A 23,533-nucleotide genomic window follows, 5' to 3' on the forward strand; every position below is an offset into this window, starting at 1 on the left:
AAAAAGACCAAACAGTCCAATTTATGTAAAAAGAACCAAAACAAAACTATTTCTTTATATGTTTAAAAGGCATAGGAAGGTCTGGAAGGTGACGGAGAACTGATGACAGTGATGGTTTCTGGGGAGGGGAGTATGAAAGCTTTTGCTTTGTATTTTCTGTATTTCTGTAGTTCTTTTTTTTTTTTTTTGTCTTTTTTTTAAAATGAGAATTTATTCATATGTTTCTTATGTAATTTTAAAAAGTGTTGTCTGTGCCATCTGGGGTTATTTTAGAGGAGGATTAGTAGCTGTAGGGTAGGTGCCAAAATGAGTGACAGATAAGATCAGCCAGCCAGCCAGAAGAGGTGGTCCTTGTACTGCCCTGAAAGGAGCGGGCGCTTCAGTTAGGTCTTTGGGTCTGGTAGGTGACTTGCTGAAATTGGTACTTTTATAAGAGTAACTCAAAGGCAGGGTGTGAGTAGAGCTTGGAGACCCTGGAGAGAAGGAACTGGACAAACTGGGGAGCCTGGTGCTTTAAGGGAGGCTTCCTGGGACAAGCAGAAATTCCGGGGACAGAGGTGAGGGTGGAGCTGCGAGACAAGTAGTTGTGGCCATCAGTCAGCTGACCAAGTACAAACATTTATTCTGTTAATAGTGTCACATTTGTAGGCCAAAGATGAAATCAAACCCAGGTTTGAATTGTTGGGAAGATAGTATCCCAGAAAGGGAATAATATTAATGAGAGCTCGCCCTTACACAGTGCTCACTATACACTGACACTCTTTTAAGTACATTAGATTTCATCCTCATAAGAACCCTATGGGGCACGTAGTCTTATTCCACTTTATAGATGAAGGAACTAAGGATCTTGGAGGTTTAATACCTTATCCCAGGTCACACAGCTGATATGTGGCAGAACCAGGATTTGGATCCAGGCGATTTTAACTCCAGTATCTATGTGATTAACCACGTGGCTGTCCTGTCTGAAATCCTTTTGAAAATCTAATACAGTGTGATAAATGCCATAATAGAATTAGGAAAAGAGAGGTGGGTGAAACTCATGCTTTCTGGACAAGTATGAGGAATATATCAAGAAAAAGGGACATGTTTGAGTTGGGTCTTGAAGCAAGAAGGAGTGTAACAAGCAAAGAAGGGGAGAGACGGAACAGCATCCATGAGGGTATGGAGCTCTTCAGTTTTTTATTTACCCTCGGGAGTCTTCTGTCCCCTCCTTTATGTACTATTCAAATCAGACCTCTGCTATCCTCCTCTTTCTGAATTAGCTGTTGATGTAAAGCTGTGAATCTGTCAGGCAGCTCTCCCAGGACGGTTTATTCTGAGATGTCTTTCTGAGTGAGACAAAAGACATTTAGTCCTTAGTGAGACGTGAAGAAAGGCAGAGGGGAGAGGGAGTCCCAGATACTCTCCCCATGATCATGCCTAAGCATGATCTCGATTTCCCAGAGAGCCTCATCCATGCAGGGCCCAACACAGAATTCAGACCACTGAGAACCAGCAAGACTGACACAACCTCGAGGTCTCAAATAATAAATTATTCTCCTTCAATATCAGTTTTGTCAGATTAAAAAATCCAATAACAGGCTGTCATTGAGTCCCAGAAAAGAGATGGTAATAAAAGAGAGAATCTGACTCTCTTAATGGAAAGCAGGTGATTTTAAAAATTGGTTTCTCTTGCTGTCTGTGCTACAGAAATTAAAGAAAGGAAAGTCTGTGGATATATCTTTTTCCCCGGTTCTCCTCACTTCCCACAGACGAGCTCCTTCACCTTCACTTTTCTTGGACTTGGCGAGGGGTCCCCCTTGCTGCCCCTGTTTGCCTGCCTGGGACTCAGGGAGCCATCCTCACTTCCCTTCCCACTGGCTCAGCCTCGTTCTGTCTCCTCAGCTCCCACAGCCTGCCCCTGCACCATCCCTGCTGCCTTGCCTTTTCTAAGGCCCTGCATAAGTACCTGGGACTCAGCCTCCTGCTACCCTGTACTGGCCTCCCTCCTCTAGCACCTCTTTTGCCACATCTAAAGTACAAGCATAAATAACCCTGGAAAATGAGTGGCTGGATGTCCTGTCATGAGTAGCAACTTGTAAACCATTTATCTTATTGTTTCATTCACCAAGTGTAAAAGTAAATGCTTACTTACTGTGGGCCCTGCCTTGGTTTAGGTTAGCCTAGGCTCTTTTGATTGAGCTTATTTCAGACAAGTCCAGAGAGTTCACATGGAAAACAAGGATAGGCTATGCTAGCAGGCTTTGACATTGACGTCAGGTATCAGAAAGCCTCCAGGAAGAGACTTTTTCCTCATGAAGACTATTTTTCTTCCTCTTTCTGCAAACTGGCTCTCATTGCTTCCCATAGTCTAGGGTCAAATGTAGACAGCCCATACATTTTATGGTCCTCTCTATTCCAGCTCTCTCCCCTGAAGGATGAGGCACTGCCGGATCTCAGCCTCAAGCCCAGGTCTTATAAGAGAGAATCTGATTGTCCCAGTTTAGGTCAGCTGATCAATCCCAGTCTAGTAGCTAAGGCCAGGCTGGCAGGCACACGCAATGCAAACAAGGCTGCTAGTCACCTACCCTTGCTGGGGGTGAAAAGAATTCTGAGAAAGGGAGTTCGAGGCTGGCCAGATGCTCCAAAAGTTGTCAACTATGTTTTATAAGGAAAGACATGCCTTTGGTTTCTCAGCATTTAAGCACGATGAGGAAAATTGAATGGTGAGTTGGGGTTACTTAAAACAAATGTAAAATCTTTGTTTTTTGTGGAAAAAACTCAGAGTTTATGATGCAAGTATTGATATTGTCTTTAAGAAAGCATAAGGCTTTGAGTTTTGGAGAGAATAGTTATATCAAATGAAAAGAAAGATCAGGGGTTCCTAACAAGAATGAGCGAGGGCAGGACAGATGGTCCTTCCCAGGGTAGATTCAATTTCGAATGATGAGAGCTGAAATTAGGTGACCAGAGTGGGAGTATTTATTGGAGGGGTTTGAACACCAAATAAATAAGCTTAGAAATGACTCATTAAGGACCAGGAATTGGGATGGTTAAATGGAAACTGAGTGGGTTCTAGAATCAGACACACCTGGATTTGAGTCTGTCCCTTCCTGTAGTTTATAGATCTTGGGAAGCTTCCTTAAATGCAGAATCTCAGTATCCTCATCTAGAAAACAGGGATAACAGTACTGGCCTGTAGTGGGCACTTGTTGTTTTTGTCTAGCATCCATTCCCACTCCTGATAAATGCTCCTTGGTGTCACTTCGGGGAACCACTCTGTGTGGTTTGGGTAGGATTGACCCCATTGCCCAACTTGGGGATTGGACACATGACCTGGGCCATGGCTACCTACATAGCACCCTTTTCAGGACACTTTATTTCCATCTGTTAGAAACAGTCCAGATCTATGATATCTGGAATGAATGGCGCCTCCTTCCATGTGGTGCTTTTTGTACTACCTAACCTGCCCAATTGTGCAAAGCTGCTCTGACTTGGCCAACTAAAAGCAGTCTACCCTCTGTCCACAAATCAGGGAAAGAGAAGTTACTCAAGATAGGCCAATGGAAGATAGCACCACATTGAAAAAAGTCTGAAAGGAATGCGAACACAGGGGGAAAAAGAGCTGAGAGATGAAGAGAAGCATAAACGCATCGTGGGAGCTACATGATCTAGCTGTGCCTGAAGCTATAAAGTTATCTCTGGAATTTATCAGTTACATTACCTAATAATTGTTGAGAGAGAAGGCCCTCCATGGATACCTCTCACTCTTATACATCATGCTGGGTGTTCCAAGAACACAAGGCCCTAACCACTTTTACTTGACCGTTTCTCATAGTTACGTTTACAGTGAACAGTCTTGAAGATTGAGGTGATGTCTGCCTCCAGGATAAAAAGCAGGCTTCCTCATTGTTTGCTAGAAAAGTGATGGATTTCCCAAGCTCAGTGTTTCTCAGCTGTGATGCAAACCCACTGTGTGCAGAGCATCCATCTGAGTCATGTGTCATTTCCTAAGGATTGGGGTCAAGGGAACCAAAGTAAATATGCTGATGCTCATGCTGTCCGTTGAACCCTGAGTAGATCCAGGAGTTTTGTGTCTTCCGCCAACATCCACGAAATAGAAACAGGCTAACTTATTAGCTCGTAAGTAGGGTAAAATTAATACCATACCTGGCAATAATCCTCTCTTCATTTTTGTTTCTTAAGCCAGAAAGCTTTCAGATTCTGTCACTTGTAACACAAAAAATTCTAACAAATTGTCTTCCTCATCAGTTGAGATAATATATGTGAAAATTTCTAATTTGTACTGACTTCCAACTATATGTGGTCCTATAATAGACTGTTATTAAACAACTTAATTGAGGTTTAATTGGCATACAATAAATCACACATCTTTAAAGTGTACAATTTGATACATTTTAATCAATATATGCACCAGTGAAACTTTACCACACCTATAATCATAAACCTAAAGATAGATTATTTTTTTCTTTTATCACATTATTTTTAACACTTTATTATGGAAATATTAACAGATGCACAACAGTAGAGAAAACAGAATAATAAAATCCCAGTACCCATCACCCTTCATATCAGCATTCTGCCATTTTTGTTTCATTTACTTCCCTCATCTATTTTTTTTATTTTGCTGGAATATTTAAAAGCAAATTCCAGATACGATCTTATTGTACACAAAAATACTTCAGCATATATCTTTAATAGATGAGGACTTTTTTTCTCTAATATAACCACAATAAACTTATCACATCCACAAAATTAACAATAATTTTTTCATGTCATCTAAAAATTGTCCCTTATTCAGTTTCCCCAAATGACTACAAAAATGTCTTCTTAAAGTTTTTTTTTCAAAACAAAATTTAAACAGGGTCTACAGATTCCATTTAATTAATATATCCCATAAAAATTCTTTAATCTATAAAAGTTTCTCCTCCTTTTTATTTCCTCTTACCATTTATTTGTTGAGGAAACTAAATCCTTCATGTAGAATTTCACGAACTCTAGATTAGGAAAATTTTATTCAATAGAGAGAGACATTTCTCTATTTCTCGTATTTCCATGAAATTAGGAGTTAGCTGTAGAACTACACTATCCTTATGACAACCAGTAGCCACATGGGGTGACTGGGCATTTTACATGTGCTTAATCTGAGTTGAAATGTGCTGTGAGTGTAAAGTACACTAGATTTCAAAGACTTACTATAAAAAAAAGAATGTAGACTATTTATTAATATTCTATATTGATTGCACATCAAAATGATAATATTTTGGCTACATTAGCTAAAATATATTTAAAATTATTTTTACCCCTTTTTTTTCCTTTTTAAAATGTAGCTATTAGAAAATTTTTAATCACATACATAGCTTATATTATATTTTTACTGGACAGTGCTGATCTAGAAGCTTAGCTTAATTAGATCCAGATTTAGTTTTTTTCTTTTTTGACTAGAATACATTTGAGGTGATGTGGTATGCCTCTTCTTGAATCACACATGGAGACTCATATTATCCAGCTGCCCTACTTTTAATGATGTTTAGATTCATCGGTGGTAAGAAAAAGCAAAGCAGGTCTCGACAGGAGTGGGCCTGTCACCCTCCGCCGAAACCTTGTGTTCTTTTGTTGAACATCAACAGTTTCACAGAATACCAGCACCAAGCAGGACCACTCTGTGACCATAATGAGCAAGAGAAAAGCACGACAACTCCATAATCATGTCTGTTCATATATAAAAAGAGGAACATTGTCCAAACCACAAAACTCCCTCCTTTATGGGCTAATATGAGTGACTGTTATTTCTTTATCAATTACAGCTTTAGCTTCAGTTTGTTTCTTCTGCCTTTTAGATGAGAATTATTAAAATACTGTATAATAGAATCACCCTGCTTCCTGACAGCATCCAATTAAGACAAAGTTCCATTTGCTTTAACTATTCCCTAAATCATTACCAAGCCCAAATCTTATAAGTCCTTTCTAACACCCACTTATTGAGACCTCGCAGCCCCCTTTGGTGTACATTCTCCCTTGTTGCAATGAGACAATAAACACAACTTTCTTTGACTACAGTTGTGTTTCTGGTAGACTTTGTCTAGAGAGAATTGGCAGTAGGTTTATGTAGTGTCAACCTCATCATTCCATTATCAAGTTTGATGGATAGATTTTTAAGCAGGGGTACAACTTAATGCAGTCAGATGTTTTGCAAATTACACAGTTAATTCTAACTGTTAATTCTAACACAGCTATTTCTAACCCTTGTGAAACCGGATTTATCAGTCCAAACAATTATCGAATCCTTTTTACAAACAGACCTAATCCTATTTGGTCATCGTATTAGTTTTCCAGGACTGCTATAGAAAGTACCACATATTGGGTAACTTAAATAACAGATTCACAGTTGTCTCACAGTTCTGCAGTCTAGACACCCAAGATAAAGGCATTTGCAGGGCTGGTTCCTTCTGAGGGCTATGAGACAGAATCTGTTCCATGCCTCTTCCCCGGCTTCTGGTGGATTGCTGACAATCTGTGCTTCTTGGTTTTAGCATACATTACCCTGATCTCCGCCTTCATTTCACATGGCATTCTTCCCGCATCTGTGTCTGTCTCCAAAATTCCCCCCTTTCTAAGGACACCAGTCATAGTGGATTAGAGCCTCTCTTCATGATTTCACTTTAACTTGATTACCCCTGTGAAGATCTTATTTCCAAATAAGGTCACATTCTGAGGTACTGGCAGTTAGAACTTCAAAAATTCAATATGAATTTTTAAGGGACACAGTTAACACAATAGTTATTCACAACCAAATTCTTCTTGGTAGGTGTCAGTAGCCACCAATCTTAGAAGTGACAGTGGATATTTCTTGACAATCTCACTATAACTAGTTTATATTCAAAGTAAGTCTTCAGTCAAATTCTACACACATATAGACATTTACTTAATAAATATGTATTAGTAGGCAAAGGGAGAGTTCACACCTTTTCTGTAATCTTAGAAAGTTTTTTCTTTAGGGGCTCTAACCACATCTTGTACGAAGGATCCATCTCAGGATGATGTCCCAGATAGAGGCAAGATTCAGTTAACCCTGTAGTGATATCACCAACCTGAATCTGAAATTAGGGCTGAACATGGGACCATTTCTGATTCTAGTCCTAGTTGCCACCCTATGGGCAAAGATGAAAGGTTCACCTTGATTGTAAAAAGGTGAGAAATATCTGTAAAATATTTTATTTTGGAACAGCACCAATTTCACCAATGGTATTCAATTAGTAGAATCTATTATGCTAATAAACAAATCACTAATTTCACCAATGAAAGCTTATTAATAACTTTTATTATAATTAGCAAAGCCTCTGGCATTGATTGAAAGTAGCTGAAGCCTTGTGATACTTCTGTCTTTCGTGTGGCATTTTGATGAAATGCTAGCTGTGAATTCTTGAGTAAGGCAACCAACTATCCCAAGAGTGTATGTGGAGACTAACAAACACACCACACACATTTATATTACATTGTCCGAGCTGAAGTATTTAAAAGTAAATTATAGACATCATAACTAGGCTAAATCATTTTCAGAGTGTACTTGGGAGAGTTCATAACAATGGATGCATATTGGAGTGTAAAGACCATGGAATTGGGTCATGCCCTTTATCAGCTATCTTTGTGACCTTGAGTGAATCATTTAAATATTCTGAGTTTCAGTTTCTTCATCTGTAAAATGAAAGTCCTGGATTAAATGTTCCTTTAAGTTCCCTTCAGCACTTAAATTCTACAATTCAATTCGAAGACTTAATAATTCAACAAATGTAAAATAATATAGATCGAATATGTGACTGCTCAGAACAAATTGTATGAAGGTGAGATTGGATTAGTCAAGGAAGAACTTTTGGGGAAGTAAGACAAAACCAGTCACCAGTGAATTATTTTATTTGATAACGTGTATGTATATGTGTGTGCATATGCATATGTGTTTGTATGTGTGTGTATATACATACATACATACATACATACATATACATACACATATACACATATGTATGTATGTATATATGTATGTATATGTACATATATACATACACATATATACATATGTATGTATGTATATATATGTATGTATATATATATGTATGTATGTATATATATACACACACATACAAACACACACATATATATATATATATGTATATATTTTTCCCTTTAAGTGTAGATCAAAGTGATTCTTGGCACTCTGAGACTCACATTTGGGATGTTAGATATTTAAGATGATTTTATTACCTTTTAGAATTTGTGCCTAGTGAAGAGGAAGCATGTTGATTTTGCTTGCTTAAACTTGACAAGTGCAGTTCTGTGTGGCAGTTCTGTGTGGTGGCTTCAACTCAAAAAAGTCCTACCAGTTTAGTTCTGTGCCTCCTCTAGTGAGACTTGGAGTAAAATGGCCATTTGTAAGACTAAAGTCTGGAAAAAGATGCACATTCTGTTATGATCAGAAAGCAAAGAACATACTGATTTCATATACCTTGATTAAAGAAGGATCCAAATCCTAAACATTGCCACATATCTACAATTCAAATGAACCCCATAGGCAAATTAGCTGTATTTCATTAGCCAGTGTGTCCCTCACAGCACTTTCCAGACTTCTCGCTCAGGGATGCTAGAGGAGATGGAAACAGCTTCCTTTTCTCAGGAATGAAAACACACACTGAACAGCAGTGGGATGTGACAAACTGAAATATCTACAAGGGCCAAGCAAGTAAAGTCAGCAAATGTAGCAAGCTATGAGTCAGTAGGATGTGATGGGACAGGCCTGGCCCTATCAAAGGGGAAAGCCACCAACTAGCCCCTGTGGACGGTGCCAATGGGAGCTGTACATCCAAGGCTGTCAGATATTCTAGCATGTACAGAGTTGCAAAGTGCAATATTTTGTCTTCCCCTAAAGCCAGAAATTCAGATTTTTATGTGACAATTCTTGATAATTGTAATACAATGCGTCTTGGTGAAGGCCTTTTTGGGTTGAGATAATTGAGTGTTCTGTTGACTTCTTGAATTCCAAGCTCCAGCTCATTCCTTAGATTTGGGAAATTCTTGTCACCTATTTGTCTGAAAATGCTTTCTAGTCTCTGCTCCTTTTCCTCACCTTCAAGAACTCCTATTATTATGTTTCCTCTCCTGATGGTATCAGCTAGTTCTTGAATTTCTCTTTCATTATTTTCATTTTTCAGTTTCTCTCTTCTTCCTTTTGATTTATTTCTAAATTTCTGTCTTCAATATCACTTATCCTTTCCTTCATTTGGTCAACTCTATTTCCCAAGCTTGCTATTTCACTTTTTAACTCTTGCAGTGTGTGTGTGTGTGTGTGTGTGTGTGTGTGTGTGTGTGTGTGTGTGTGTTATCTCCAGAAGATCTATTTGGTTCTTTTTGAGGGTTTTAATCTCCTTGCTCTGTTCATCTAGTTATTTTTTTTCAATTCCTGAAATTGTTGATATGACTCGTTTCGGAACTCACTGAGGCTTTTCAGAAGTACCATCCTGAATTCTCTGTCATTTAAGTTGCACATTTCTACATCTGTAAGCTTATTTTCTGGAGATTTTTCTCTTTCTTTCTGAGATGCCTTGTCACCGTGGTTGTTCATGGTGTTTAATGGACTATTTCTCTGCCTGGGCATTAATGGAAATGTATTCTGCTTTTTTTTCCAAAAAGAAGATTTATTATATGAAGGTCTCTCTTTAGCCTGCTACAAAGAAGGTGCTTTTCTTTTGGTTTCCAGTAGGTGGCATCTAAGCCTCTTTGATCCCTGCTTTCTATAAAGCCTTAATAATGCCTTTTTATTTTCTTGTAGATATTTAATCATGCTTGCTACCCTCAGTCTCAGTCCCTGTCAGTGTTAGCAACAGTTTCAGTAGCATTTGCTCAGATTCCCCTGGGGCTCCATGGTGATCAGTCTCAGAAGGTATGGGGGGAGGGGGCCTCCAGGTTGGGGGTTGGGGACTGCGGTTCAGCCTCGGTTTTGCACCTGTGACCGGTAAAAATCAACTGTTGTTTATCTGCTGTCCCTGCTTTTCTGCTGTCTCCACTTCTCTGCCTTCTGCCCTGATGACTGGGCACTGCCGATGGCCGCATGGATCTCACAGCTTTACCAAGCAGGGCTATTCAGGGAACTCCCTGCACCTTTTCCCCTCCCCCTCCTCCTACAGGGAGCTCCAGTGGCTGTGAGAGGCAGCTTCTTTATTTCTCCCAGTCCACTGCCCGACACCAGGGGTTCTGACCTGTGGTAGCTCTTATGAGTAGATTCCACACTCAGATGCACTGGTGTGAAGTTTGAGTGTTGAGTTTTAGAAGTTCAGCTTATTGTTGTTTCAAGGGGAGAGATGAAGGGACGTCTCTCACTCCACATGTTTCTCCCCCTCCTTCTGGCTGTATGTGACAATTCTTGATTGTTGAATTTTTGTAATGAATTAAACCTTTTTAAAACTTCAAAGGCTGAACAAAACATCTATCTTACAATATGACATTTAGGCCATTGGTTTATCATGGAAAAAACAAGGGCTTTAGACATACCTGGGAACAAATTCCAGCAAAACAACTTATTGGCTGTGTAAGAATGGGTAGGCATTTAAGATATCTGATCCTTATTTTTCTAGTAAGTGAAAATATTTTTACCTATTTAATAGGGTTATTGTGAAAGTTAAATGAGAAATGGTATTTGAAAAGGCATTTTAGTTCAATAAATGCAGAGCTTATATTTGTTCTTTTCAGATATCCTTTGGATTAACGGTTATGAACTGGATGCCCACAGGTCAAATCCAGCCCACAATCCTTTAAAAAATTCTTGTGTGTATGATTTTTTTTCTCCTAAGTTTCAGCATGCCTTCCACCATTCTTTTTACTTTTAAGACAGTATACATAGGGTAGCCCGCCCAGAGGAACTTCAGTCTTCCCTTCTTTGCTCAGCATGATCTGGTTGTTTTAGGATTTTGATTCATTGTAACTGTAGCCAGTAATGTAACATTTGAAAGTAGAGACGATGATGATGATGATGATGATGATGATGATGATGATGATAAACTACTTATGAGACTGCAAGCATCTACTATGATAGGACTAAAATTACAGGCATTGCCATTAGGCCATTATTTTGATTCTAAGACTTTTCCCTCTGTCTCCCTGCCTGCATGTGGATATGCTAACACTTTTGACTTTCTTAATTTTTTGTTATCAGTCAAAGTCACAAGTGTCTTCCATTTAAAGAGCAGAGTTCCAAGGCAACTTTCATCTCTGTATCACTAAATAATTACACTGAGGACATGTAAACTTTGCTGTAAAATGTAGGACTAGACAGTTTATAGTAACTACTCCTTTTCAAAGTTTTACAAAGCATATTTTAATATTTCTACCTCATTTGATCTTGAAAGCAACTCTATTTCTTTCCCTACTTCCTGATGAGAAAATTGAGATTCAGTGAAGAAACAAGACTTATCTGTGGTTACAAAGCTCACAAATCACTTTTTAGGGCAGCCTCCAATTTCCAGAGTGGAATGTCAGCCTCCTCCCTTGAAAGAAGGCATGAGCTCTTCAGTAGGTCTGCTATTTTTAGTTTTGCTACATGCCTGACTCCTTAGTCATCTGAGTTTGTGACCCCAGCATATAGGATATTCACTTACCCTGAACTCCATAAAGTATATTTCCAATCTCTACTTCATCAAACTCTGTTCAGTGATAAGAAGCTTTATAAGGCTGACTATGGAGAATCAATGGAGACATCATCACCTGTTCAGAGACTAGCCGGTGCAATCAGGATAATAGTAAATTCACCAGGAATATCATGTCTCAGACTTCTCTAGCTTATGCTTTCCATGATAGTCAAATAACCTAGTGGATTTATGTGGCTTCAGTTGGCCATGGTACGAAAGCATAAATGCTCGTTTTCCCAGCATATCCTGTGCTAAAAGCATGATCCAAAAATCCAGCAAACAATATTTCCTCTATCAAATAATAATTAAAAGGTTATGTCTCAGGGGCTCAGGAAATATCATGGCTTCCCCAAGAAATGGCTGTGGAAAGACTTCGCATTGAGGCTTGACGGTAGGTGGTACAGAAATGAATGCAGCAGCTGTGAAAATATGCACAAGTCCCGGATCCTGGGCCTCAATGAAATATAATGGGCTCCTGGTGGATCCTAACATTTTCAAGCCTGAAAAATTGCAATTTGGGGAATTGTAAGCAGTTTTATGCTTCCTAGGGTGGAGCTATTTGGGGCTATATTAATTAGAGTCACTTGGTGCAAGCAACAGAAACAGACCTTGGCTGATTTTAGCAGAAGGGGTTTTATTGGTAGGATATGGGGTAGCTCAGAGGACAGAATAAAATGGATGAAATGTGGTTTTTGATAGAACTAGAAATTAAGTGGCAAGAGCTACCAGACAATCTCTTTGGGACTGCTTTTAGGGTAAACAATCATTCATTTCTAGCCTTATAGTCACTCAGCTCAAGGTTCTGATTCTAGGGAATAACGTTTGATTTTCTCACAGGTGTCTCACTCAGGCCTGGGAGGAAATGGATTTTGATTGAACTTGACTATTCTTGGGTCTGGGTAGTCAAAATCAAATTCTGATACTGATTCCAGAAGACAGGGGCAGGATGCCAAGAAGTCATTTGCCCAAGGCAATGACTTCCTTTTGTTCCGGGAAGGACGACTTCCCCAGACCTATTGATTAAGCAACTCTAAAACAAATATCTACTGTTTAGGCAGGACAGGATTCAACCAGCTCTGTGTCAGATACCCAAGGAAGAGCATTTGATTGTCTATGATTGGATCGGCTGTCCCCTTTTTGTCCAGAGGCACTGTTGTAAGTAACTTATTACCCAAAGAGGCAAACTGAGTGATTAAAAAACTCAGCATGTTTTTGTTAATGGAGATAAAGAGGATTTTCAGTACTGGCATAAACCCTAATCCACTCCTCTGGAGGGGAGAAGAAATTAATTTTGATTGAAATTGAGAAGGAGTTGGGTATTTAGAGTTCAGCTTCCCCTTGCTCTCTGGAAGCCAGATGGCATGCAGGAAGCTGAAGTGAATCCGGTAGTGCATTCTAGTGCAGAGATTCATAGAGTATAGTCCTCAGAACACTGGGTCCCTCTCAGGGGGTGAGCAAGGTCAAAAGTGTTTCCATAACAATGCTAAGATGTTATTTGCCTTTCTCATTGTGTCAACATAAGGTTACAAACATGAAGATGGGTGAAACTGCTTGTCGCTTAGCATGAATCAGGGAAGAGACATGAAATTGTACTGGTAAGTCACAGTGTTCCATGCACTCAGGAAAAAAGCAAAAAACAAATGAGTTTCATTGAAGAATGTTGTTGATGAACAGTGTTAATTTTATTACAACAACAGTCGAGTTCCCTTCTGCTGCATCCTGGAACACCATGATTGTCTAGAGGAAAAACACGTGTGCTATTGTTTGAGTTGTGAGCTGAACTAGATTTACCCAGCATAGCACCGTTTTACTTGCCAACCATTACTGGCAAACAAACTATGGTTATTCAGACCTGGGCATTTGGCAAACATTTTCTCTAACAAAGCGGCTGTTACTTCCAGGTAATTGATGATATTTGTTGCTAATGATAAAATTTGTGCTTATAAGCAAAAATTAGAATTTTAAAAAACTTGTATCCACCACTACAGGATTGATAGTGTTCTAATACTTATAAGCTTTTCTGTTAATATTGATGGTGATATTAATGAAATGTGGCTTTTGATATAATGAAATGAGGCAACATTTGGAAGATCTGCTTGACTTAGTGAACCAAAACTTCCTAAATGTTTAATGCCTGATGTTGTAAAGATCCATTCAAACTGCAAGATAGGTCAGAGAATTTTAATGTAACAGTTTGAAAAGTTCATTGATATGGTTTTATATTCCACATTGCAATTAACCTTTAATTCCACTGTTAAGTTTTGGTGTAGCATCAAAATAGAATATCCATAATCATCTGAATATATTAAAATATTCCTTCCTTTTCCAACTATATATCTTGGTGGCTGGATTCTCTTGATATACTTCAACCAAAACAACACATTGCAAAAGAAACTGAATACAGAAGCAGCTGTGAGGATCTGTCTTCTATTAAGCTGGACATTAAGGTTGCCAGAATATATAACAATTAGATTCTTTAAAAAAATTTTTTTTGAAAATATAATTAGTTTGATAAAAATAAGTTATGTTAATATTTAATAAATTTATAATCGTTATTTTAAAATAAATATATAAATACTTTACATATAAAATATTGTTATTTTAAAATAAATACATAAATACTTTAAAATTTATCAGTTTTAGCTTTTAATGTGGTAAATAGCCATGTATATAACACAGATAAACAAAAGCTTTTTGGAATCCTCAATAATTTTTAAGAACTAAAAGGGGTCCTGAGACCAAAATATTCAAGAACTATTGCTCTAGTGGAATTCTTTTCATATCGAAGCAAACATCAAGAGTAGGAAAAAAAGATTTCTGTCTTTAACTAATAAGAAGTCTGTTTTGGAAGACTTTTGATTGGCTACCGAGTTATTTGCATCTCACTATCTATATAGATAGAGGCTGAGAAAACAAATATTTATTTTTCAAACATCCATTATACTCATAGATAGTAGTGCGACCTAGTTTTGGAACATAGGATTGCAAATGATGCTGTTCATGGCCTGTCTTGCTTTTCTTTACTGGCTGATGTAACTATGCCCCAGCTGCTGTGAATCACTTTTGGCAAAAGGAGCCTCTTTGCTTAAAAATGACTAGGAGATTATGACCCACGCTAGGCAGCTTGCAGTTAGTGACTGACTGACGTGGGGATTCGAAAGCCAGAATCCCTCACCTCAATCAATATAGGATGGCTCTGTGGTGGGATCAAGGCTGAGCTCGCATCTTTGCCAAGCTTCTTCCCTCTTCCTAACACTGCTTTCTTTACTACCTTCAAAGCTTTATTGAAAACACTTGCTCAGTAAGTCATTGGCACAGGAATCCCCATTTTAGGCTCTTGAGAACCCAGCCTAAGACAGCCATAAGCAGAAGTCAGTGAGAGTGCCTTTCTGGGAAAGTATTTGTTTTCTTTACTTAAAAAAGGGAAAGGGGAACATGCAGTGGGCATGGCCCCTCCCCGCTCTTCTTGTCCGGAACTTCCTGTGATTGATGCTTGGAGCTGGAGCTCCTATCTAAGGGGCAATAGATAGAAAGGTCAAGAGAATCCTAGAGCCAGTGCCAGCAGCTGCGAATGTAATGAGAAAATAAAGGGCCTATCATATAGCAAATACTCAAAAAACAGTAATTTTCTTTCCCCCTATCTCTTGTCAAATTAATTTTCCTGGTTGGAGTTTATAGAAGGCCAAATCAAATTACACAATACCTTTTTATATTATATGTCAAGATTATTCCTTCCTGGGCTGCTTATATTTTTGAACCAATTCCCTGATTAAGACTGAGGTAACTAAACAATGGGAAGAAACAGTGAATTTTGTCTCTCCTTCTTTATAGTACAGCAGCGGATGGTCTTGTGTGTTGGGAGTGTAGACCCTACTCATTGCTTCAATATCACCTAAAAATTCAAAGAAAAATACATTTGCATTTTATAAAAATGCATTATTTGGGGTTCATATTAGCTAAATCTTCAAGTTTATAATAATAGCACCAATATTTGCACCAAAGTAGGTCACGATTGAATGGCTTGGGTATCAGGAACAGTAGGGTCTCTGTTTGGATCGTGATTCTATGTGCGTATCAGAGCATCTCTTTGTTTTTTTTGGCCACCATTCTTACTCTGTGCACATGCAACTTATTATTTATGGAAAAAAAGCTTATCCTTGAAGTAAAGAATCTACTGGTGACAGGGACATATTGTTTGAAACGTACCGAATGCCTCAGGTTTACATTCTATTAACTAATGCAGTTTAACCAATTTAGCAAATGTTTACTGAACACCCACTGTGTGCGAGGCACAATGAGGCCTGTGGTGATGAAAAAGTCATGGCCTGCCTTTCTGGAACCATGGTTAGGGGAGTAGCAGACATAGACACAGGTCACTTGGACACATGGTTGGTGCTACAATAAAGGTGCTAACAAAGTTCTATGAGACTTTGGAGGAAGGGAAGGAGGGATTCATTTCATTTTGGAGGTTTAGTAAGTGCCTCTAGATCTCAGTGAGAAAAGCATATGATCTCTGCTTGTGCTTGTTATTTTCTGTCATTTAATTATGTTTTAAGATAGTTAAAGTGTAAAATCCTTTCACCAGTAGTCTAACTTAAATGAATGCTTACAACACACCATGGAGTGTATTTGTTATGTAAATTTATACATAAAATAGTAAACTAAAGCTTAAAGTTTAAAGCATGCATGTGGCTTTAAATCATGAAGAACCCAGATAATCTAATTTCAGATATGGTTCTTCCTCTGTAGACCAGTCGTTTTTACAATCCACAGAAGTGATCCTCACACTTAGTTGCATATTAGAATCTCCTGAGGGGTTTTAAAAATCCCCATGCCCAGGTACGACACCAGACTAATTAAATCAGACTCTGGAGGTCTGAGACCCAGGCACCAGTGTTTTAAAAAAAAAAAAAAAAAAAATATATATATATATATATATATATATAATTTATTTATTTACTTATTTGTTTGTTGTTTATAAATTATAGTAAAATACACAACATAAAATTTACAGTCTTAACTATTTTTAAGTGTAGAGTTCAGTGACATAAATTATATTCACAGTGTCGTGCTACCATCATCACTATTCATCCACAGCACTCTTTTCATCTTGCAAAACCATAACTCTATATCCATTAAACAATAATTCCCTATTGCCCCCTTCCTTCAGCCCCTGCCAACCACCATCCCACTTTCTGCCTCTATAAATATGACTACTTTAGCTATCTCATATAAGCGATATCATAACAGTGTTTCTCTTTTTGTGACTGGCTTATTTCACTTAGCATAATGTCCTCAGGGTTCATCCGTGTTGTACCATGTGTCAGGATTTCCTTCCTTTTAAAGACCAAATAATATTCTCTTGTATTTTTATACCACATTTTGAGTTTCCTTTCATCGTTAATGAATACTTGGGTCACTTCCACCTTTTGGCTACTGTGAATAATGCCGCTATAAACATGGGTGACCCTGCTTTCAATTCTTTTTGGTATATGTCCAGAAATGGTAATTGCTGGATCATGTGGTAATTCTATTTTTAATTTTTGAGGGAATCACTGTATGGTTTTCCATAGTGGTTGCATCATTTTACATTCCCATTAATAGTGCATCAGTGTTTTTTAACGCTCCTTAGTAATTTCAATGGACAACCATGGTTGAGAACCCCTATAATACACTGACCTCAAGGACAAGACTGTATTTTATTCACCTTTGTATTCACAGTATTCTGCACCATGACTGGCAAGCTGCATCACAGCACTAATTTTGAGTGGAATTCCTCCATGTTGTGCTCATTTATCTTCACATGTCTTTTGCAAACCTGAAGCCAGGTCAGCTTTCCCTATAAGGCAAATGCTTAACAGACCTCTGAAGTTTTCTTCAGTTATGAACTGTGAGGGAGAGGAATATTTCTGCCCTCGTCACATTTTATTATTTGGTATTGCAGGCACCAAGCATACAGTAGAAAGAGTTGCTTCTTCTAAACCAAATGGAAGAGAAGAAATAAAATAAGAGAAAAATGGGCTGCCAGGTTTTCTTTAGGTCTATAACACATGGACCCATTGTTTTCCATGACTGACTAAAGATATTTTAGATGTGACGTCTTAATTAAACTTGTTAACCAGCCTCTCCTCTATCTTGGCTCTTGCAAACAAAGGAGTTTTTATTACTTAAAACAAATTACGTTTCCCCTGTTGGAAATAGACAACCACCTCCTCAAGCTATGAGAAAATTTGGGAACTTGATCCATAATCATCTTAATCTAAGAGACAACCCTCCCCCACCGCCCCGCACACACACACATTATACACACATTATTAAGAATGAATCTCTGAGTTTGTGTAGGAGGGAGGGCAATAGAAGAAGAGAGAGAAACACAAGACAGAAAGGAGAGACCAAAATCATTGTATTGGGTGTCTCTGTTTTCTCTTTGTGTTGTCAAGGATGATTTATTTAATCATCTTGATTTAGAAGACTTTCAGTGTCAGCAGGCAGTCTTTTTTATTACTCTTGTCTTCTGCTGGTCTTCCTGGGGCCTCTTATATTTCCATCAAGCTCTTGGCATTCCGTCTGAATCAATAGCAGACGGAGATCTCTTTCTTGGATATGGAGCACAGTATATTCTACCTTGGATCAGAGATGAAGAATTATAGTTGTTTAGAATCCAGAGATGTTGAGAGATGTTCTAGCCCACCCTTATTTTCATTTTGACCTATAGACACTGTGGTGTATCTGCTTAGTGGCAAAGTTGAGACAAGGACCCAGGTCTTCTCTCACTGAATCCATTACTTATGCCATATTATGTGCTTGCATTGACTCATTTTTTCACTCAATATTTATTGAGTATCTATTATATTTTAGGCACAGCTCTAGGCAATGGGAGAGGAACAACACAGACATGTTTTCTGTGTTAGGTGTCTCCTCCACTAGAGGTGGTAAGAATATAATCCTATATAATCTTTTTACAATCTCTAATGGAGAAGACACCTAATCAGTCTTGCAGTGTAGTACAAAGAGAGGCACCCAACCCCTTTGGTAGGGGAGATCAGGGATAACTTCTTGGAAGAAGTGATGTTTAAAAACTGATGAGCAAGTAGGAGTTTGTTAAAGGAAAGGTAGAGAGTGTCTCAAAAAGAGCAAAGAGTACCTGCAAAGCCCCCAGACAGACAAGAGTGGTGGTGTATTTGAAGAACCAAAAGAAGTTCACAGTGAAGAGGTAAGCAGGGCCCAGATTAGGGGGCGAGTCCTTGTAGGTCATTCTGCAGAATGTGGACTTCATTCCGAAGGCAGCGGAGATCTGTTGAAAGGTTTAAGCAAGATTTTAACATCATCAGAATTGCATTTGAGAAAGCTCACTCTCACTGCCATGTGGTGAAGGGGCTGGAGGTGAGCAAGACTGAGGAAGAGAGACCAGTCAGGAGGCTCTGTGATAACCCAAATGAGAGAGGATGATGGCTTAGACTAACTTTGTTGCAGAGTAGATAGAAAGAATTGAGGAGATTTCAGAGATATGCCTGCAATGAATTGACCATGGGAGATGGTGAACCAAATGGGTGCCATATCCTGGGATGGGCCCATAGTCAGAGAATGAGATCTGAAGAGTAAGGATGTAAAGATGGAGTCGATGGTCTACATGTTGGTAGTGAGTGCCTTTTGGACTCACACACACATCTTGAGCTGACATACCAAGTAGATATCTTCTTGGGCTGAATTGTGTTCTCCCCAAATTCATATATTGAAATACTAAACCCCAGTACCCCAGAATGTGACTGTATTTGGAGATGGGGCCTTTAAAGAGGTGGTTAAGTTAAAATGAAGCAGTTAGGGTGGGCCCTAATCTACTCTGATTGGTGTCTATATAAGAAGAGGAAATTTGGACACACAAAAAGACACCAGGGATGTGCACACACTCAGAAAAGACCATGTGAGGACATAGTGTAAAGTGTGGCTCACTGTAAGCCAAAGAGAGGCCTCAGGAGAAACTAAACCTGCTAACACCTTGATCTTGGACTTCTAGCCTCGGGAACTGTGTGACAGTAAATTTGCATTGTTTAAGCTACCCAGTCTGTTGGGTTTTGTTATGGAAGCTGTAGCAAAGTAATAACAATGTCTCAGACAAGTTAAAAATTTATTTCCTCTTCCAACTAATTCTCCTTAGATAGAGATATCCACAGGCAGTTGGATATAGGAGTCTGCAGAGGGAGCCTAAAGTTACAGCTTTGAAGTCCTCTGCATATAGATGTCACTGAAGCTATTAGAGAATGGAATTACCCACAGTATGTGGGTAGAAAAGAGAGGAGGGCCTAGGCCTGAATGCTGAAAAAGGCCATCATTTCAGGACCAGTCAGAGAGGCAGGGGAAATCCAGCTCCCACGGGAGCCGAGGGAAGGGAGTGATCAAGGGTGTCAGAGGCTGAGAGGCTGGGGAGAGTGAGTGGTAAGTTTAGGAAGTGCCTTTGGGGGAGTGGTGGAAAGGAAGCTAGGCTGCTGGGTTGAGGAGTGGGAGATAAGGAGCTGGAAATGGGGGGATGGATGGACTTAGCTTATAAGAAGTTTGTGGGTGGGAAAATTGATATTCAGAGCAGAGCCTGGACTGGGGCTGAGGAAAAATTTAATCATGAGACATTCGAGCAAGCTTAGAAGCCAATTAAAAAGGGGATGGCTCACTGTTCAAGTGAGAGGAGATAATCAGTGGAGTCTAGTCTCCAAGGTTGGAGCTGAGGGCTATACCACCCTGGTCGAGAGCTGGGCCTTGTGTAGAAGGGAAAGGGAAACCCAGGTCAGATGCAGGGGCTGAGCCCCTTCTGGTTACCTCCTTTATCTCTGACAGCAAGGAGAAGTCATCTCTAAAGAATATGGTAGATGTCCTGTAACAGATTTGAGGAGTTTGGAGACAGTCTCCCTGACTAATGCAAGGTATAGAGGGAATGCAGACTCCACTATGAGCCGACCATTGCAGGTGTTTTATAAACACGATTGAAAATAATCTGATATAATTATCCTTATTTTACAGATGAGAAATGAAGGGCTCCAGAGGTCAAGATTCTGCCCAAAGTTACAAAGTTTGTAAGTGCCTCAGGAAGGATTTAAACCCAGAATCCTTAACGCCTTGGCCCTACGCTCTTAACACAGTGTCCTCCCCAGCCTGTACTCCATCAAACTAGTAGATTCTTTGGTAGGCTAATAATTTGTCTACTCTGCAAACCTATACATGTTTGTGACTTACTCTGGGTTTATTTGAGGAGGAGTTGAAGTCTGTGTACAGGAAGGGTAGAAAAGAAGGACTCAGTTGTCCCAACGTGCACAGTCATCTTGGTGCAACTCAAGGCCTGGGGTTAATTGAATCCACCCTTCTTGAGAAGGCAGTTCACAGGGTCGCATCTGGAATTTGATGCTTGCCTGGGGGGCGGGGGTTCAGGAGTGGATTCTGAGAATGGGAGGCAGTGGGGGCCCCTCCACATCCTCCCAACCTGGTGGCTTATCAAATTGTAGATGCTTCTTTATTTACAAATGGTTTAAGTTTGAAAAGTAGTTCCTAAATCCATTTGGGTGTAAGTCTAACCAGACATTTATTAAACAAGCCACCACCACACCACTAGTGGGGTGATTGTCCTCTGTCATATAGCTTTGTTTCTGTCTATCCAGGAAAATTTAGAGGTGAGTAGCATTTGTGTTCTTTCCAGCCATGTATAGTGACTTCCCTAAAAAGAGTTCTGGAACATTCCAAGTTTTTCCTCCTCCTTGTTACATTCCCAGTGACATTTTAGTGCCTTTGTGATATTTTAGCACTGTAGACCAGTGTCCTGGGCAGTTGTCCACTGAACCGCCCCCCAGGCCAGCTCTGGCTATACTGTGCCTCAATTTCTCAGAGAGTGTCAAATAATAGACCTGACTTGTTTTGTACGTGTAGGTGATTCATTGCTGAAATTATGTAAGTCTCATGCTGTAAGAACCTATTAGCATTGCCATAATTATGTTTCTGTGAATTACTCATGGTTTGTCAGGCCACAGGATGTTTAGCATGGGAAATGATGAGGTGCTACCTTGATTGTATCTGAGAAAGTTTTATTTTCTCACCGTGGATATTTCTATAGAAGTAAAATCTTCTCTCCTCACTGTTTGTATCTGGTTGTTTTTAGATTAGTTATGGGAAATAGAAAGTCTTTGAGGCCTAAAAGAAATTAAGCGACAAATAACCAAAAACTCAGAAAGGGAAGGCTAGAGTGGTTTACAAATGCATTCTTAGTGCCTCATGTGCGGGGAGCAGACTGGAGTGTCATAGGTGACTGGCACTTGTTTTGCCCTGACTGAGGGGCCTCTAGGGATGCCAGGCTCTCAGTGCTGAGACTGGGAAAGCCCTGAGCAAGCCAGGGGGAGTTGCTCTTCCTCCTTTTTTTCTTTTTTGGAATAAATTTTTTTATTATCAAATAGTTTTAGATTTAAAGAAAAATTGCAAAGATAGAATGGAGAGTTCCCAAACCTAGTTTCCCTTAATATTAATATCTTATATTGATATGAAACAGTTGTCACACATTATTTTATTACCCAAAGTCTGTATTTTATTCAGATTTCCTTAGTTTTTATCTAATGCCCTTCTTCTGTTCCAGGATTCCATCTAGGACACCACATTACAATTAGTCGTCATGCCTCTTTAGGCTCTTCTTGGCCATGACCGTCCCTCAAACTTTTCTCGTTTTTGATGACTTTGACAAATTTGAATAGTGCTGGGCTTATGAGTTTCGGGGAGGAAGAACACAAAGGTAAAGTGCCATTCTCATCAAATCATATCAAGGGTAAATACTATGAACTTGACTTGTCATTGCTGATGCTAACCTTAGTCACCTGCTTTAGGTAGTGTTTGTCAGGTTTCTCCACCATGAAGTTACACATTTTTATTCCTTCCTTTCCATGCTGTGCAGCCCGCACTTAAGGAGAGGGAAGCTGTGCTCTACCTCCATAACCAGGGAGTATTTACATAAATTATTTGAAATTCTTTGTCATTGGAGATTTGTCTATTTGCTCCATTTTTTAAAATTTAGTCATTTGTTTATATCAGTATGGACTCATGGGTCTTTATATTACACTTGAGGTTATAGTCCATTACTACTTTATATTGTGTTGCAATTCTCTAATGACGAATGATATTGAGCATCTCATCATAATCTTATTTGCCATTTGTATATTTTCTTTGGTCTGCTCAGATCCACCCCCTCCCCCTTTTTTTTAAGTGGGGTCATCTTACTTTTGAGAGCAATCTGGGACTTGAGGCTAGGAGTGTGTGTGTGTGTGTGAGTGTGTGTGTGTGTACTGGGAAACTGTGCCAACCCTAGATTTCTTCAGCTATGGCTCCTAAGACCTTTCTTCTGGAGCTTCAATCCACCCCACCCTGAGTCAGACCTGTCTGGAGCAGGCTGGGGTTTGTCAGGAGACTCTGGAGTGGACTCAGGTATGGTTCAGCCAAAATCATTCACCTCAGTTTTCAACTTCTTTCTACCCTTGCTTAATGCTTCATGAAATACATTAGGAAGTAAAATATTTCACGAACTTCTGTTGCCTTTCCCCACTTAATACTAATTTAGGCAGCATCAGCCACAGGACTCAGGAGCTTTACAGGAATGAAAATATTCTGATTTCTAGGCTTCTTGCTTCACGAAGCCTCTGGCAAGGTGGCTTGGTTTGGATGGATGTGTAGAGACAGGGACATTTCCTTATTTTGGATGCAATTCTTTACTCCTTTTTTAGAAGACAGGCCTCAAGGCTTTGGAATCTGAGTTTACTGTCATGGGAGAAAATCGATTCAGGAGAACTGCTATGTAACGCTGTCACATGACAAAGAATTGCTTGTGTTCTTTGATGTTTAAGCCT

The 23,533-nt window shown here is 39.2% G+C and overlaps 1 long non-coding RNA gene across 1 annotated transcript in view; it reads left to right on the plus strand.

The window, feature by feature from the left end:
- The window catches only part of LOC120596640 (uncharacterized), a 77,491-nt gene extending 55,075 nt beyond the window's left edge, over positions 1–22,416 (plus strand). The window contains exon 4 of the long non-coding RNA XR_005651219.1: positions 22,276–22,416. This is a non-coding gene — a long non-coding RNA (uncharacterized LOC120596640). The remainder of the gene's footprint in view (positions 1–22,275) is intronic.
- Positions 22,417–23,533: the final 1,117 nt, after the last annotated feature.

Source organism: Pteropus medius, unplaced genomic scaffold (genome assembly GCF_902729225.1).
Source record: "Pteropus medius unplaced genomic scaffold, Ma_sr-lr_union100, whole genome shotgun sequence".
Classification (NCBI taxonomy): Eukaryota; Metazoa; Chordata; class Mammalia; order Chiroptera; family Pteropodidae; genus Pteropus; species Pteropus medius.